This window comes from Mytilus galloprovincialis, chromosome 14, assembly GCF_965363235.1.
Source record: "Mytilus galloprovincialis chromosome 14, xbMytGall1.hap1.1, whole genome shotgun sequence".
NCBI classification, from domain to species: domain Eukaryota; kingdom Metazoa; phylum Mollusca; class Bivalvia; order Mytilida; family Mytilidae; genus Mytilus; species Mytilus galloprovincialis.
The window spans coordinates 21,351,009-21,363,468 of NC_134851.1; the positions used below are offsets into that span (position 1 = coordinate 21,351,009).

Here is a 12,460-nt window from a genome sequence, read left to right on the forward strand (position 1 = left end):
AAAGGGCCCCAAACAATTCTAGTGTAAAAAAAAAAACGGAAAAAAAACGGTATAATCTATATAAAAAACGAGAAACGAGAAACACTTATGAACCACACCAACACACGACAACTACTGAACATCAGCATATCATAGAAAAGAATAACAGTAGTAAACACAAGAAATATTTCAAGTGATGACATTAGCGTCGGTGCAACCATCATCTACACAGAAAAGGGAACAAGACGATTACAGTGTATCACTGATCGAGAATATTTACGGAGACAGATACATTTTACAGTATACATAGTAAAACATTTCACAGCATTGACATATTTTTGGCATTTTTAAACATTTCTATTAAAAAAAGGATATAAAGTGTGCATGTGTAAACACCATTAATCATGTGTCTTTCTTAAAAAATTAAGGCTGAAAATTAATTGCGTCATAGTATAGTTATCAAAGGTACCAGGATTATAATTTATCTAGTACGCCAGACGCGCGTTTCGTCTACATAAGACTCATCAGTGACGCTCATATCAAAATATTAAGCCAATAAAATGGTTTTGTTTTTAGGTGTGGCGATATTTATGTTGGGGCACATACATCCTTTATAACATTATATCAACTTGAGCATAGTTAACATAATAACACATCACTATTTAACTCAGATTGTTTTTGTATAACTTGCTAATCGTTTGACTTTAAAAAGCTTACCTATGCTTTGTTATACCAAAGTATGAGAGCTTACTTCTTACGAATCAAAAATAAGTGCACAATCACTTGCTATTGAAACGGGGTGATACACAGTTTACATAAAGCACTAGCAACTGAAAGTTTCTGTAAATTTTGCGGAGATAACGTAGAATATTGTGCGCATTTCCTTTTATAATGTCCCCAATATAAAAACCTTCGGGAGAATTTACGTTTAAGTTTTCAAAAATTGGTTAAAGTTAAAGTTAATGTTATCAAATCAGTATCATGTTTTGACAACGCCTATTGTTGTATGACGTCAGAGAGTGAAATAACCACGTTTATTTCACATGTGAAATTATCGGTTTTTATCTAACTGGGAAATCAATGTAATTCATTGCAACCAATGTAATAAAAGATATATAAACAAACGTCATTTAGTGTTCAAGGATCTTCCAAAGATATCTTCTTTCTGTGCGTCACAATAGCAAATGCAGGAGAAAGCAAGAACATTTGACGTCATATGTTTGCCAGAGCTAAATATAAAGAGAGGAGATCACTCCATGGCTTACAGAGAAAAGAATCAGAAAAAGCTTTGGTTACAGAATCAATTAAAAGGGAAATAAATTATGGTACAATATAGATTTATGCCAGAATTTAGTTAATGCCTCAGCAAGTCCCGGTATTAAACAGGCAGATACAATATTTATTATTTTTTTACGTTAAAAAGCAAGATTTTAATATTTAAAACGATAGAGATATTATGTTCTATCCCATGGCTTATATTATTTTACCCTTCAAGGAGACGCTTGGTCAACTTTGTGCCTTTAAAGACCATTTCCTGATTTAAATGATCGAGACTTCACGTGATTTCATATGTGGCCATCAGTGTCAAAGCAGAACATGTCAAAACTGGGATTGGCAAAAGTAGATATCGGGATCTACGACAAGTTTAAAATTATTACGTCAGAATAAGTGGACAATTTGGATTAAAGACAGAGTACAGATGCATGTCTAGTTAAATTGACTTAAAGTGGATATCAATACCGATTACCGTCACAATACACTTGATACTAATCATACTGATGTATTTCTTATGCAATCCTTTGAAATATGGCTTTTTCGAGTGAATAAGCAATAAAATTGTACTAAAACAGGTTTCAATTCCAATTGGAAAATTTACTTTCTTTACTTTATTGGGACCATTTGTTCTTTGTGTTCACAAACGTTTAACATTATTTGGCCGCCAAATCTAGTTTCAAACGTTACCAACTTCCACACTAAAATATGTCCTATACAGCATTTGTGGCTCTTTTTTTCAATGATGAAACTTGAACAATATAATTTTTATTGTAAAAAACTAAGTAAATCAATAAATCTTTACTAGCTGATGCCTATGATCATTTAGTTTTACTGCTGATACCTTCATTAAAGACTATGCAGTGTATTTTTACTAGAGTTTTTTGTTTCCTTTTAGTCAAAGTTATTTCTAACTTTTTGGGTTTTTTTTTTTTGAAAATTCTACAAAATCCTTGATATTTTTCCTAGTTTTACGCAGGAAATGTACCTATGCTAACTGTATGGAAAATCAAGAACAATTGTTTCCCGACTATTTTCATTGGCATAGATCTCAATGAAAAACAAGAATATGGACCTTGCATATTTTCTGCAGTTTTAGTGCCGTTCTTTGAAACAGAAAATTGAAAAAAGCTTGTTATTTTGAAATAGAGTAGCGAATATCCATAATTATATGAAAGTAAGAAGATGAGTTATGATCGCCAATGCGACATCTCTCCACAAGAGACCAAATGGCATAGTAATTTACAACTGTAGTTAAGACCTTCAACAATGAGCAAAGGCCATCAGCATAGTACTCTAGTAATAGTTATGTCCACATATGTAGTACATTTTTTGTACTTCTATATACTCATTAGGTAGTCCCTTTGCTTATTGTTAACAAAAATCTGAATTATAGCTATATATTTTTTTTTCGTATTCCTCCCTTCTGAATCAAAATTTTACAGCTTTAATCCTAAATGGAATTTAATTGTTCTTTTATTTGAAATTCGTGTTTAAGGATCGATGTGCGCATTATATAATACAGATTTTTTAAATATATTTATCAGCTTTAACCTTTTAGTCTCGAAATGTTTTAGCAGTCTTAGGTATCATTTAATATTATTTTGAAATTATAAACAGGCGTATAAAATGTATCAATTTCTACACTTACATAACAGATTTCATCTATATTGCGTATCGCTTACATGTTCTCGACAAAATTTTTGTCAGAATTAAAGTCTACATGTATAATATGTACATATATGATGAATATAGATACGGAATATACGATAATGTCTGCTTTTTTACTTTCTTTATCCATCAGAAAAGTTTCCGTGATTATACGCCTTAATTTGAATGTTTATTCTTTCAGAACTGTTCTTAGTGTTAAGATAAATTAAATTTTGAATGCTTTCACGCTTTTTTTATTTAGTGATAAGAGTAATACTAGCAATTGACAAGGAAACATGGCGTCAGCATTGTATTCTAACCAATGAAAAACTTTGAAATAAGCGAAAACATGCAAAACACTCGTTGATTATCAACAATAATAATTAACTAGTTAGAAATGTATACACGAGCTAAGAATTACATAAACATCATGGTTATAAACACAAAATAATCTTAGTTTCGACTGTTTATTCTATTTGAAGAAATTTTGAAGATTGCATGTGATTCCTTCTAAATAAATGATTAAATATATTTAATTAAGAAGTTTGATTTCATTTTGCCGAAATGTTAACGAATCTTCAGAATAAGAGTAAAAAGATGTGGTATGATTGCAAGTTTGACAAGTATTATCGTGTGACCAAATGCAGACAACTGTGAAAGGTCTGCTTACGTCCATCAACAATGAGCAAAACTCATACAACATAGATAGATATATTAAAACGGTCTCGATCTAAGAAAACTGTGAAACAATCTAAACGAGCAAAACCAAAGGCACGAATTATGTTTAAATAATATACGAATAACAATTATCACAGACAACCACTAATATCAGGCTCCTGGCTTTGGACAGGCAAAGGAACAATGTGTCAGTGTTAAACATGCTTGTTAGCGCATTGATGTAACAGCACGATATCCGAATAAGATTTCACTCATATATATATATGATACAAGCTTCTTAATTCCACGCTGACACCAATTCTCTTATACATAATCATGTAAAATAGAATTTTCTCGACAACTGCCTTTATTTCAATAACAAAACAGATGAATACTTCTATATATATGTAATCGACAAGTTGGGGCAGCAACACAACGACATAAATCATAGACTATAAAAGTTGTGAATAAATTACAACTGTTCCAATAATCAAAGAAAACAACTAATTATTTTTGACAGTAAAACACACCAACACAATCTCTTTTTTCTTACTCCGCCGTCAAATTTGGAAAATATTACACGATTGTTTTTAGTAAAGCCATTGGATTATCGATATTTCTAATGTAAGTTTTAACATGACGTACATGAATTATATGTATATAGACAATATTTTTTTTTTTTTTAAATATGAAAATCGTCAAACCAAAGCATGTATATATTCATATAAAACTTAGAACAAAAAAGGCACTAAACACTATCTTTTTGCAAAACTTAATTCACATAAAACGTTTAAATTCGTGAAAAAAAAACTTCTAGAAAAGCCAGCAGAAAAGAAAGCAGATTTTCTTACAAAACAGACACGTTTAGATGACCTAGTACAGTGCTAAACATTCAGAATCAAATATTTATTAACTATCAGTATTGTATTGTGATATTTTCTGACGTACTTGCAAATATTTAGATAACGCTTTAGGCCGTATAATTACTTGCATATATAATAATTACTCATATCAGAAAGGAGATGCGTGCTTTATTACCTGAATAACATATCTCCAAATTAAAGCTATGCATTGTTGTCTTATTTAGTTCATGTGAATGTTTTTATAAAGGCAATGCGCTAATGTGATAAAACAATAGTTCAGTTAATGTCTACATCCCCAGAACTCTGGAAGGTTCAACAGTTCATGCTCCAAAAGTGACACCCGTCGTAATCCTAAGACATTTCTAACTTCGTACATTTTCGAACGGGTATATTTCGAATGCATAAACTGAAATAAGCTTTGATAATATTAGGTACATTTTACATGTGTAGTCTAAGGAATTCGTGTCACATATCTTATCTGATGTACCAAAGCAAATGTTTATAAAAGTGGAAGATAATTGAGAGTTGAACGCTTCTTGCTATTTGTTCATTAGTAGCTCCAAATCAATGGTTCTGAGACAATCATGTCATCAGGTGTTTGTATAAGGAGTAAAACAGAATCAAAGGTTTCTTAACACAAATAAGCCTAGATTTACTCTGATTAAAACATCACCAGTGCAGATATTATCATACAAACCAGCAAGATCTAAATACGGAACATGCGAAAAGCAACTGTTCGTACATTAATTGGCTGTTTTAAGGCGGAACTGATTTAATTCAGAATCTACAATGTCATTTTGATATATGCGATACCAATTCATGATATTCCGTTAATAATTGCAATAATTTTATTTCAACTTCACATTGCCTATAGTTTTTATCTCTAACTTGTATTGTTTAGTTTTTTCCAAACCCGAACAATAGTTTTGTGAACATTATAGTTAACGTGACTTGTCAATTAACTTTACCCTGAATATTGAAAAAGTTTTAAAAATTCAACTTCTTGCAGTTACAATTTTCTTTTGGTTAAATTAGTTTAAAAAAAAAGAAAATCTGTACTGAGTTCAAAAATCTAAATAATGATGTTATTCATCTGCCTAAGCGGTACAGAAGTATATAAAAAATGAAGATGGAAAAGACGTTTAAAGGTGAATAAATGAAAACAAGTTAATTAACAAAACGCAATAATTACTAGATTACTTACCTTAATCGCTAAATAAGTTATAACCATAAAATTTCACGATATTATTTTCCTACTTTTAGTGATCGTCTAGGATATTTCGGCAACGTTCACGTGAATGTCTTCTTAAAACAATGCGTCAAAATGATGAAACAATAGTTCATTTAACGTCTTCATCCCTAGAACCTTTCAACGTGATTTACAATTGTCTAATGATAACTAAGATAGCATCAAGCCAAATGAATTGGACATAAATACGATTCATTCAATAAAAGCACGCTCCAAAATCATAACAAACTTGGAACACTTTTGTTTACTCAACTGAAACAAGTTATGAAAGTTTACCTATATTTCACTACAAACTTTCAACACTGGAACTGCCGATCTGTTTTCAGAATAAAGTCATGCTTATTATGTTTATAAGTAATATCAACAACACGTACTGTTATTGATAAACATATTGGTTTCTTTACTGATTGATATATCAGTGCTACTATTTAAACACAGTCATCGATTATACGGAGTAGGTTTATTTAATTGTTTTGTTCCAAATGTCGACGTGGTCTGTTTGTGTTTAGAAACAGGTGCGTGCGCTTAATTTTTAGAATTGACAGATTTTAAGCCAATTTATAAGGAGATTCACATGGAGATTTGATTAAAAAGAATTGAAAAAAAAAAAGATATTTTGAAAATTATCACCTAATCAGATATTTAAAAAAAATAGCATTTGTTTGACATACTGCTGCATATTGCTTTATAAAAACAAATTATAAAATTGCTTTTATACAGCAGCACGTTAGTGTATTGTAGTGATGTATTTACATTTCTTATATTATAAATCAATTTTTACTCTGCAAAGTACAAGTAATAAAACCTTTAGTTAAATTTCAAAGTTTTATATGATGTATCTATTAGTCAAATCAACGGAATAAACAAAAAATTACAGATAAGCAAACCACAAATCGAATCATCCGTTAAGTAATAAAATTTATCATAAACAACTAAAGCCAATATACAAACCACCAACCAACCAAACAAGCGATTTCATTTAGACGTCGGGATGTCTTTTGTTGAATGGTAGTTAAAGCTACAATAAAGTATTAAATGCTTCAATGTCCCTTTAAGATATAAAAAAAAAAACAGCAAATAATGCGATGTTCCTTTGATTTGCGGATTTGTTAACTAATTGTTTCATACATGCAACCAAATACGTAGTATTCCCTTTTTTCGTAATATAAGCAAATATTTGTATATAGTATTGTATGGAGACTGTAGACATGTATCCACTGCTTTAACTATTGGTGTTTAGGTCGCACACATGCATGCTTAGCTTTCAATAAATTGGGGTTGACCGTTCATGATGAAGGTATATCCAGCAAAGAGTGTCGTATGAACGAAATTGGTAAAAGTGATATGTTCAAGTGCTATTGATTTTTTTTTTTAACAATATGATGAATGTGGGCAAACAATCTATCTTACTATTCTCCCTGGTTGATTACAACGCATTTCCAGTATCACCAGTGATATTATGTACATTTAAGACACTAAAAGTATGAAATTTGAATTTATAAAACGCTATTGATATCTCGCACGACGTGTCAAAATTTTCTAAGAGTTGCCTTGATCTTGCAAGATATAGCAGCGCTAGCTTGACAAATACACTTCGCTGTAGCTTTCAGTTGAACTACAACCAAAAGAAAATGCAACAGAAATAACAGCGCTTTCTCATTGATCTGGCCGGTGGGGATTCAAGTGCGAGAAGAGATATTGTTTCATGAAGTTAAAACAGAAGATTCTTAGGAATAATTTTCTGATCAAGCTAAATAATATATAACAGAATAATCCGATTACCTCATTTACATTTGATGTAGATATTCCTAACTATATGATTAGTAGGGTGTCCTTTTTAATTGCATGCAACTTAATAATATTGTATTTGGAAAACAACTGCATTTAATAGAAATAAGATGTAAGTAATTGTAAAATTAGTACTCCATTGATATAAACTTAAGGATGTACTTAGGTGAGGTTTTGGAATTCGTGTCAAATTTTCGGACTCCTTGGTGTTTTTCCATACAAAACAAGGTAAACTATTTTGCCCCATAACACCCATTTATTTTTTTCATATTAGACTAAATAGCTCATGAAAGGTCAGTTACCAAAATTTTAGAAGTTTCTTATTTTTTTTTCTTTTGTTTTGGGACCCAAATGGTCCGAGAACACAATTAATTCGTAGTGCATTTCTTTTAGAACATAAATGAAAATAAAAAAAATCCCACCTGCGCTTTCTCAATGAAATTTTTACAGTGTGTTGTACTACTTTTGGGACAAATTATATCAAAATTATAGAAAACTTCATCGCCTCTAACTCAAAATATGGACAATTTTGTGTTTAGGGTGTCTTGAAATCTTTTGACAGCTTCCGAAGTGCTAATTTTTAACCTTTTTCAGCTGGACCAAATCACTACTTTCCTGTAAAATTCTGGACCCAATTTTTTTTACAGTGTAATTTCACCCCCCTACTTACAATTTGAGGCATTAAACATGGAGAAATAAATTTGGAAGGGGTATAAAAATTATTGGCAAGTAACCCACTGTTAACACTAGGGACTATATTCGTGAACAACGAAAATCAAGGGACGACAATTGTGGTCTCGGACCAAATAATACCAATGCAAACATAAGGTAAAAGTCCGAGTCAGCCTTTTCCCGCCATATTTTAAATCTCAAATATCTGGAAAAGGAGGTCCATGACCTATCAATATTTTTAGCCTATTTTTATCATTAAAGAATGCTCTACCAGCTTATAGTATCAATTTTAAATTCTTGATTTATTAATTTTCACCTAACCTCACCTAAGTACATCCTTAATATCGAAAAATATACCACCAAAGCAGTTCATGGAAATTCTCTGGTTTTGAAAACTTGAGCGTAATTGTGTTTTCAATTAGATGCCAATGTTGATTTCGTTGTTTATTTTGTTTTGTATTAATTAGAATAAAAAAGGCGTTCTTATTACAACATCAATTACTTTCTTATAAGTAAACACGTGCACACATTACAAAAATAATATATTAGCTTCCTACCTTCTTCCACTTTGCTTAGCAATCCAATTAATTATCGATAATTGTTTTGAATTTTTCTAATTTAATCAGTAACTCAACACTTCAATTTCTATACTAAAAGTAAATAAATTCAAGTAAGGAATAACATAGCGTCCACTGTACTTTCTTCTTTTGAAACTAACAGCTTGTATTGGCAGAGTGTACTCAACACTACAGCTCACCACAACAGCATTATCTCCGTTTAAATTAAACGGCTTATATTGATAAACTGCTCACCACTACAGCTCACCACTACATCAGCAGAGCTTAGTTAGTGGATATACAATCAACTAAAAGACAAGTGCCAATAATTACTAAATGGGTGTAACAACCAAATTATTATTAAGTGTTATGGAAATGTACCTCTGTGTATGTATCACCAAATGTTTTTATATCAGTAAGTTGATGCAACCGACAGCATGGAATTTGAATATTGAAATAATCTAATTAATGTACATTTGTACAGTCGAACCTGTGTAAAGATAAAAAAAAAAAAAAAAAAAAAGATGTGGTATGGTTGCCAATGAGACCACTCTGCACAAGAGACCAAAGGTCTGCCTCAAAAACAGAGAAAAATCACATTGTAAAAGAGCTGACAATTGAATTGAGGTTTGGAATGCATAATTATTACTAGTACTACAGCGTCACAAAATGAGGGTGGCATATACATACACAAGTTTCGCTTGATACAAGTTGGCTATATGTGAAGGGTATACTGTACTTCAAGTGGTTGTTGAGATTAAAATTGTGTTAAGCCATCCATCATGGTTTTTAATTCGTTTTGTAGTCATAACACTGGAAGTTGTAAAGTACCGTAACTGTTAAAAAAACTTCTTTGTATGAAATTTCAATTTTAAATATTCGTAGTATCTTATTGCGTGATACATATAACGCTTTATACAGTTTTCCTAAGATTATCCTCTTTGCTTTGCAGCAACAACAAAAACAGTTTCGTTAACGCACAATCTATCAACTTTGTAAAAGATTAAACAATTAATTTAGCTTGCTCAAACTTGAATTGTTCGCAATACCGAGGTATGAACTATTTGCCACTGGACGTTAATCAGGCAGCAATCAATAAATCAAATAAAATTAATATTTTTATACAATGAATCTTTACATTGATGAATTGCATAATTTGCATTCTAAATCTCATAGTGAAAATCACATGCTGACAAAAATATCTATTAAGGTGGTACCCAACACCTTAACTAAAATTAATTTGGCTCGTTTAATTTTCATAAAATTTTGACAAAGTATTTACTTTGACCCTTTGACAAAAATATTAAAATTTCAAAATATTTGAACCCACCATTTGATAAGAAATATTACACTGGTTATATAGCAGTTTGACCAACACTAATTTTGATCGTTGAGAAGCTTAACATTCCCTTAACAACATGATGCAATTAAAACGTTTAGCTGATTTTACAGAGTTATCTCCCTGTAGTGTTTGGTACCACCTTAATTTCGCTTTGGAGCACACGCATTCACGATTTTCTTCCAATTATCCAGTGGGAGGTTTCGCTAGCTACAAAATCAGGTTTAATCCACCGATCTCTATACATTGTATAAGGAAATGCATGTACATAATCAGGACTATTTTAGTTGCTTTCCATTCGTCTGGTATGTTTAAGGTTTTGATTTTGACATTTGATAAGAGACTACGTTTTGAATTTTCCTTGAAGTTCGATATATTTGCTATATTTTTTTATTTCCCTTAAAATGAGAAATTTCAATGTTATTTGCCAATACATATTATTGACATTGAAATTGAAGAAGATTTTATTTAAAAAAAAATAGCAAAAGATTCGTAGTTGAGCATTTTTGGTGACTTGGTGGTCTTCGTACATTTTAATTTATCTACAGTGATGGCACTCGACTTTAAACACTGAGCTTGCGAGTTCTCATTAGCTACCCAGTATCCAACCTGTTTTAGAAATGTACAAAAAATTATGCGAATGTTCATTTTATAAATAGAACCATAAAATTTACATCCATCATCTAAGGACAATCTAAATAATGATCGTTTATTTTACTAGTGATGAATTACTTTAAAATCTTTTTCTGTTCAAAAATATTTTTTTTTCTTTCTTTTCTCAGTAGGCTATGAACATGCTTTAGAATGGTATGCGAAAGAAGAAACAACAAATGCATTATATTCTCATTTCAAATTCTTTCTGTACTTTGTTTGAAAAAAAACAAACAAAAGAATAATTTATATTTGAGTGTAATGAAGTATGATGAGACAAATTATTTTCTCGTTATCAAGTCTTTATTCGGTAATTATATGCAATGTAAATTATACGTAGTGAGTACACATAAGAAACCAGCTGTTCTATAATTCAACAGGTCGGGACCACTACCTTATATGGAAATGCATAAATTAGCATACTGATGTTCTCGCACATGTAATTGTTTATTTACATGTGACGCAATTTATTTTTACCTAGGTTTTGACCAATCCACTAAATGAGTCACAATGCATGATGGACTACTACCTGTTTACAATCAAACAAGAACACGTGTTATTTACTGAAATACAACACACTTTTTCGTGCAATGCGGGATTCAGAATTTCGCTTAGTTTTTCATTTTGTGTATCCTCATTTATAGTTCGTGATATAAAGTATAACTTCCATGCTCAGATTAACGAAGAGTTGTTTTTATGCGAAGAAAAAAGGGTTTGAATTACCCGATATATAGCCATTAACATGTTTGATGATGGCACAGAGATTTCATGTATTTGTCCACCAGAAGCAACGAAACAACAGCGAAAAGACACAATTACCCATGAGACAAACTTACTGGTGTAAAGTAAGCCGTCGATAACAGCTGATATTCAAGAGTACAGCAATGTTCGTATAGATAATTAAAGGCAAATGTGGGATCCTTGAATTTTATGTTCGTAAAAAAGGCGAAGAAATATTTACCTAGTTACATGGCAGTGTTAACAAAATCTATAAGTATTTTTGTTGGTCACATTTCAGTATATGGGACTTCCAAACTGTTCCCTTTTTTTAAGGTAGTGAAATCAGCAACTGTAGTTTCAGTTTGTTCGTTTTTTAACGGGCTCGGACATTTGCCAAACTGAATAAAATCATTACAGCTGATTTCTTAAATTTGCAAAGTAAAACTTTGGTTGGCTTGCTTGCTTTGTTTGTATAGTTGTTTATACAAGCTTTGAAAATAAGATTGACATCTTTAAACAATATATAATAGGCATAGTTTAACTTGTATATTTTATATTTTGTACAATATACCAACAAAGCAAGCAAGCTAACCAAAGTTTTGCTCCACATGCCTTAGAAATAAGCTGTAATGATTTTATCCATATGTATGTGCGACAAGGTGGAAAATTTGATATGTTTTGTGAAAATTGCAGCGTTGGATCTATAATAAAAAAGAAGATGTGGTATGATTGCCAATGAGACAGCTGTCCACAAGAGACCAAAATGACACAGAAATTAACATTTATAGATCACCGTACGGCCTTCAACAATGAGCAAATCCCATACCGCATAGTCAGCTATAAAAGTCCCCGATATGACAATGTAAAACAATTCAAACGAGAAAACTAACGGCCTTAATTATATAAAAAAAATGAACGAAAAACAAATATGTAACACATAAACAAACGACAACCACTGAAATACAGGCTCCTATACAATATCTTTTTTTTATGGGATAGATTTCTTGTTCTTTTATATATTTAATTGGGCCGTTTTTTTTTTTTTTGTTTTTTGTTTTTTTTG

At 31.1% G+C, this 12,460-nt stretch overlaps 1 protein-coding gene across 2 annotated transcripts in view; it reads right to left on the minus strand.

The window, feature by feature from the left end:
* LOC143058607 (cephalotocin receptor 1-like) overlaps positions 1-8,835 on the minus strand; it is a 64,360-nt gene extending 55,525 nt beyond the window's left edge. Inside the window, exon 1 of one of the 2 annotated variants that reach the window (XM_076232082.1) lies at positions 8,688-8,835. The gene's annotated coding sequence lies outside the window, so the exon portion shown is untranslated. Of the gene's footprint in view, positions 1-5,625; positions 5,940-8,687 lie in introns of those variants that run through there. The other variant, XM_076232081.1, reaches the window with a different exon arrangement.
* Between the last annotated feature and the right edge of the window lie 3,625 nt (positions 8,836-12,460).